Genomic DNA, 7,155 nt, shown 5'->3' with positions numbered 1-7,155 from the left:
GGAATTGGGAATTGGAATTGGGAATTGGAAATTGGGATTCTCTTGTGATTATTTTCCATGGTGTGATTTTGAAAAGTGTTTATTTTTGTAAAGATATTATTTCATTTTCTACCAGACTTGTCTGTTTTATTTTTCTAAAATCCTTCCTGGAGCTGGAACTCCATTTCTTACAGGATTTTTTTTTTCATGGGAAGAGTGTAAAACATTGGAACAGCATACCCAGGGCAGAGTCCCCATCCCTGGGACTGCCCAAAACCGTGGATGTGGCACCTGAGGACTTGGTTTGATGGTGACCATGGGGTGATGGTTGGACTTGGAGCTTAAAGTCCTTTCCAGCCTTAAGGATTCTGGGATTTCCTTTGGGTTTGGGGGAATTCTCACCAGATTTTCTGCAGGTCCCCTGCCCCTGTGACTGTTTGACCTTCCTTTAATAAACCCCTTTTCATTCTCTACCACCAGCTGTGTTTCTAATTTTATCATTTTATCACAAAATGGTGCCAGAGTTAAAGGAGATAAGGCTGTTTGGCTGGTTTATTTATATATATATATTTCTTTTTTCTGAGGATGTTTATTTCAAGAACAGCTCCTGTACAGTGTGTCTGGCGAGGTGAATACGAGTTTGACAGAAGTTGATTTGCTTTTCTGGGGGCTCCACATTTATTCCAGGTGCTTTGGAAATGAGCTCTGCTCCTGGAACTCCCACACACCCTCCAGGGAGAGCAGGAAAGGGGGTCTGGAAGTGCAGGACAGAAGGCAGAGCACAGCAATTTATGTGTATATATATATAAATATACCTTAAATTTAAGCTTAAACTTTTTTGATTCAACCTAAACTATGTGCAATACAGGGCTGAGAGCTGAGGTGCCTGAGGAGACAGCAGCCCTGGGAGTGCTCTCTACCTGTTTTACAGAATAAATCAAATTTTCAGAGTGAAAATTCTCCCTCTCAGCCTCTACTTTGAGCTGCAAACAGCATCTCAGTGATGTGCTGATAACATTTCACTCTGGCTCTCTGTTCCCTGGGAAAGGATTGAGCTGGGACCTTACTATGGGGAAAAAAAGAGAAAAGTTTGATTTCCCTCTTGGTCTAAATTCCCTTTTGGATTGAAGCTGAAATCTGAGCAACAGTGGGAATAAACTCAGCTTCTGCCCTGGAGTGCTGCAAACCTGGGCCAGAGCAGAGCAGGGAGTTGGATTCACTCCCAGCTTGTGCAGGGTCACCCAAAAAATGACATTGAGGGGCTGGAGCTGGGCCAGAGAGGGGAAAAACAACTGGGAAGGGCTGGAAAGCAAATCCTGGGGGAAACAGCTGAACTGGGGGGGCTCAGCCTGGAGCAGGGAAAGGACGAGAGGAAATGGCCTCAAATTTCATTCCTATTGGATATTGGGAAAATAAAATCCCTGGCGGAGCGGTCAGGCCTTGGGCTGAGCTGCCCAGGGAGGTTTGGAGTCACTGAATTGTCCCAGAGCAGTCTGGATGTGGCCTTGGGGACAGGGATTGGGGTGGTGCTGGTGGGGCTGGGGTGGCACTGGGTGACCCTGGGGGGCTTTTCCCACCTTGGTGATCCTGGGATTCAAGGAAGGCTGAAGTGGGAAGGCACTCAAAGACAAACTGGGTTCGTTTAGGTAATAAGAGCCAGATTTCATGTGTAAAGAGCACGAGGCAAAAATAGCACAGTTGATTTTTTTTTAGTTTTTAACAGAGGTGTTGATTTAGTGCAGTCACCGAAGTCACTGAAAAATTACAAACATGAAACCTCCTGACAAAATCTTTGCTGTGTCAGTTTATGTCAATAAAACCTGGATTTCCTTTGATCTCCTGCAGAAAGTGGCTCCCAGTTGAGAGTTTTCTCCTGTAATGTGTGCAGCTCATCCATCACTGCCGAGTGCCCTCAGGCCCGTCTGGTTTGGGACAAGATAAGGGAGTATCAACTTCACAGCCTGATAATTAAAGCTTTTAAATAAGCTATGAAAACACTGCCAATGACATTTCCAAAAGAAAGAGCTTTTTAAAATGATCTTGTCCAAAAGTGCTACACTTGGGCAGAATTCGTAATGTCTGTTTGCAGTCAGTGATTCAAGTGATGGATTTAATATTCTCTGGAACGCAGGAAAATACCCCCAAAAAACTTTATGGGTTTCTTTAAACAGTGGCAGGGTCAGGTGGCTGCCCCTGGATCCCTGGAAGTGTCCAAAGCCAGGCTGGGTGGGATTTGGAGTAACCTGGCAGGGGATGAAATAATTTATAATGTCCCTCCCAACCCAAACCATTCCAGAAATGGGAAGAAAAAAATTCCATTTCCAGCTCATTTCACTGCATGTTGTAGTGGATATCTGTAGTCCCAGAATTCAGCTTTAGAAAGCACTGCACTGAAGTGTATTCAGGGGAAAACCAAAGATAATTAATCCCAAATCAATTGTATAAAATGTAAAACCAATGCAATCTCTGTGCTGTCCACTAGATGATGCAGCTGTACCGCAGAGAAACAAGGAGTTACAGTAAATCCACGTCCAATTATGATCCTATTTACTGCATTACATTTATAACAGAAAAAAGCATTGTCTCCAGTGATGTACCATAACTGTATTTAGATAAATACTTCAAATGTCATTTTCTTCGTGCTCTGAAAGTGAAACATGAAGGTTTGTAGTCTTTTATCTTCTCAGTTTTATTGGGATTTAACTTTGTTGTGCAGGTTTCCTCATGGCATTCCTCTTGGAACTGTCACTCAAGACAGTTCAAATCATTGCCTGGATGATCTTGAAGGTCTTTTCCAACCCTGGTGGTTTCAGGAACTCCACTTTGATGGATTAATGAGTGGGATTGCAGTGGAGAAATGTCTGTTCCTGTGTTTTATTCCTTCACAATGAGGGGCCTGACGGATCTCTGGCACAGATCCTTCCCAACGATGTCCTTGGATGGAGCAGATTGAAACATTTCCTCTGACTGGGGGGATTTTGGAGAAGGGAAACTTCAGGGTGACCTCATTGTGGCCTTGCAGGACCTGAAGGAAACATGAAAAGAGATAATTTCCAAGGGATGAAGGAACAGGACACAGGGAATGGCTCCCAGTGCCAGAGGGCAGGGCTGGGTGGAATTTTCATGGGGGCTTTCAGTCACCCAGACTTAAAGAGATCAATAATGATTCAATGAAGTTGTTCCATGGGGCTGGGAGAGAAAATCACCCATAAAATAGGAAATAATGGGATTAAATGTTCACCTGTTGAGACTCCTGGAGCATCATTTGAAGAAATCAGGGAGGATGATTGGCATGGAACCCTTGATGGATGGAGGGATGGAGCAGCTCTGCTGGCAGGAAAGGCTGGCACAGCTGGCATTGCTCACCTGCACAGGAGAAGCTTTGGGCTGAGCTCAGGGTGGCCTTGCAGGGCCTGGAGGAGCCCCAGGAAAGCTGGAGAGAGACAATTGCCAGGGGATGCAGGGACAGCACACAGGGAATGGCTGCCAGTGCCAGAGGGCAGGGCTGGGTGGGATCCTGGCAATGAGGAATTGTTCCCTGGGATGGAAATGAGGGACTGGAATGGATCCCTGGCAGTGCCCAAGGCCAGGCCGGGCACTGGGGACAGTGGGAGGTGTCTCTGCCATGGCAGGGGTGGCACTGGGTGGGATTTGGGGTCCCTCCCAGCCCAAAGCATCCCGTGGTGCTGGAGGAATCCCAGCTGGCTCTGCGTCCCTTGCAGACGTTCCAGGGCTCTGGATGTGCCCCTTCAGGGCTCCCTCCTGCCGGGGCTGCCCTGCAGGGCCGGCCGGGCCCTGGGACCCCGGGCAGGCGAGGAGGGGACCAGGGCCACTCTCAGCAGGGGCTGGTGCCATCAAGGCTGTGCCAGCCTGCCCGGGCTGGCTCCCAGAGCTTGTCCGGGATAAAGCAACAGGGAATTGTGTGGGAAATGGATTGATAGAAAATTTTTAAAGTTTAATGGAATATTTATATAATGTGTGACAAAATAAGTTTATTACAGTAAGTATGGTGTGTTACAACAGAAGTTTATATCAATTTATTTTAAGTTTATACACTTAATAAAATGTAATGTAATATACTGTAATATAATATAATATAATATAATATAATATAATATAATATAATATAATATAATGTAATATAATATAATGTAATATAATATAATATAATGTCATGTAATATAATATAATATAATATAATATAATATAATATAATATAATATAATATAATGTAATATAATGAAATGTAAGGTAATGTAAGGTAATGTAAGGTAATGTAATATGATATAATGTGATATAATGTGATATAATGTGATGTAATATAACATAATATAATATAATATAATATAATATAATATTAGAATATAATATAATATAAAATTTATATACATTAATTTTTAAAGTAATATTAGTAATAGTGCCTTGTGTACTTCGCTGTACGCAACAGTCAATAAACAACAAACTTACAGCGCATTGTGATTAGGAAATAATTGGCTTCTGATTGTGATGGTCTGAATTATAACATCTGCATTGTCTCACCCTTCTCATGAGGCTAAAAATAGAATAAAAGTTTTTAAAATGTCTCTCAGTTACCCCATCTCTGGGTCAGAAAAAGGCTTAACCCAACAGAATTTCAGGGAATTTGTGTGTCCTTCCCATGATATGAGTTTTGAAAGGACAGGGATGGAATTTGGGGGAATTTGGGTGTCTCAGGGAAGGAATTTCAGGGAATTTGTGTGTCCTTCCCATGAGATGAGCTCTGCAAGGACAGAGATGGAATTTCAGGGAATTTGGGCATCCCGGGGATGGAATTTCAGGGAATTTGGGTGTCCCAGGGATGGAATTTGGGGGAATTTGGGTGTCCTAGGGATGGAATTTCAGGGAATTTGGGCATCCTAGGAATGGAATTTGGGGGAATTTGGGTGTCCTAGGGATGGAATTTCAGGGAATTTGGGTGTCCTTCCCATGAGATGAACTCTGCAAGGACAGAGATGGAATTTCAGGGAATTTGGGTGTCCCAGGGATGGAATTTGGGGGAATTTGGGTGTCCTAGGGATGGAATTTCAGGGAATTTGGGTGTCCTTCCCATGAGATGAGCTCTGCAAGGACAGAGATGGAATTTGGGGGAATTTGGGTGTCCTTCCCATGAGATGAGCTCTGCAAGGACAGAGATGGAATTTGGGGGAATTTGGGTGTCCTTCCCATGAGATGAGCTCTGCAAGGACAGAGATGGAATTTGGGGGAATTTGGGTGTCCTAGGGATGGAATTTGGGGGAATTTGGGTGTCCTTCCCATGAGATGAGCTCTGCAAGGACAGAGATGCTCGCCGGGGCTGGTCTGGCCTGCAGAGGATGTTGGGGAGGGATCAAGAGGGATCTTTTGGGATTTTTTTGGCATTGCTGGAGCCTTTTTACACTGGTCCACCTGGAGGTGTCAGTGCTCCTTGCACAGATGGATATGGACACAGATCCCAGGTGGGAAACCTCTCATTTTCTGTTATACCAGTTTATCCCAGAATTCCAGAATTTTTTTGGTTGGAAGGGACCTTAAGGAACCCTCCAGTTCCACCCCTGCCACAGGCAGGAGCGCCTTCCACTGGAAAAATCAGGTGTTCCTTCCAGGGCAGGAACACCTTCCACTGGAAAAATCAGTCAGGGAGTTGTGGAGAGCAAGGAAAAAAAAAAAAAAAAAAAAAAAAAAAAAGGAAGAGAGAAACAACACTGAAAAACCCTGAAAGGTTAAACATTCCTAATTTCCAAATAAAATGTTTTTGTTAGAGAAAATGGGCAGATCCTTGTGAAACAAAGAAACCCCAGACCCCTGCAAGATGAAACAGCGTGAAAAATGTGGTTAATGCACCCAGATTCTCTGGAGCTTCCCCCTGCTCTCCCCGCTGGGTCAAGATTTGGATGGAAGGCAATAACAAAATGCGACTGTTGAACGTCAAGGAGGGGGAAATGGGAGCGTTCCTTGGATAATTCACAAAGCAGCTGCTGCTGCTGGGCTGTGTTAGTCAGGAAAAGATGCTGCGCCCCTTGGGAGGAAGAGACAAATTTCTGCTAATTTGGTGCTGTAGGGGCAGCAGGGTTGTGGTGCTTTGTGAGCCCAGCAGACAGCAAAGAGGACTGAGGCGAAAACTCCTGACAGTTTAGATACAAATGTGCAGGTAAATGGACCCAATCCTCTGTCTAGAAGGAGAAAAGTCAAGAGAGAGCTGACAGTGAGTTATTTAAATCATTCTTTAAACACAGTCGGAGAACCTGAGCTATTTTTACCTGTCTCGAAGCTCTCCAAGATTAATAAATAATTAAAAATTGTTGCAGACATCTTTTCATGAAAAATCCTTTCTTTAGGATTTTTCCTCTTGAGAAGCTGAGAGGCCTCAGGAACAAAATGTAAACATTGATTATCTGCTGCTGTGGAATGCAACAAGTAGATCTTTGATTAGCCCATCTTAAATGTTTATAATTAATAACCAATCACAGCCCAGCTGGCTTGGGCAGAGAGTCTGAGACAGAGCCTTTGTTATCATTCTTCATTTTTCTATTCTTAGCTTAGCCTTCTGATGAAACCTTTTCTTCTATTCTTTTAGTACAGTTTTAATGTAATATATATCACAAAATAATAAATCCAAGCCTTCTGAAACATAGAGTCAGATCCTTCATCTCTTCCCTCATCCAAGAACCCCTGTGAATACCGTCACAAAAAATAAATATAAATAATATAAAATACTAATAATTAGTTTAAAAATATGGAATATCCTGGTTCTTTTTGGTTGCAGTTGATTCATAAATCAAGTGCTGATGGCAGAAAGCTCCATCCAGCCTCTTTGCCCTCTGCCCACTTCAACACTGGGGAATCATTCCCTCCATTAACGCCCTGAAATTTCTGAGGAATGATGTGGAACAGGAGGCCCAGCAACTCCTCCTTTGTTTATGGCCAGAAACTCTCTGGCTGCTCAACAGAACACGAAAAGCAGCTCCTTTCCTATTACTGTCGAACAAACCTCGCCTCCCCGCTCGCGTCCCGCGGGGTTTGTCCCCGGCAGGAAGCGCAAACCCAGCCCTGCACAGGGCTCCCGGTCACTTCAGAGGCAGGAAAAGAACCCTTTCATCATGTTCAGTTTTCTCCGCTGCTTTATTTCACTGAAAACATCACTCACTACCAAATGGTCTT

Source organism: Ammospiza nelsoni, chromosome 2 (assembly GCF_027579445.1).
Source record: "Ammospiza nelsoni isolate bAmmNel1 chromosome 2, bAmmNel1.pri, whole genome shotgun sequence".
Taxonomy (NCBI): domain Eukaryota; kingdom Metazoa; phylum Chordata; class Aves; order Passeriformes; family Passerellidae; genus Ammospiza; species Ammospiza nelsoni.
Note: the sequence above shows the minus strand (reverse complement) of the source record.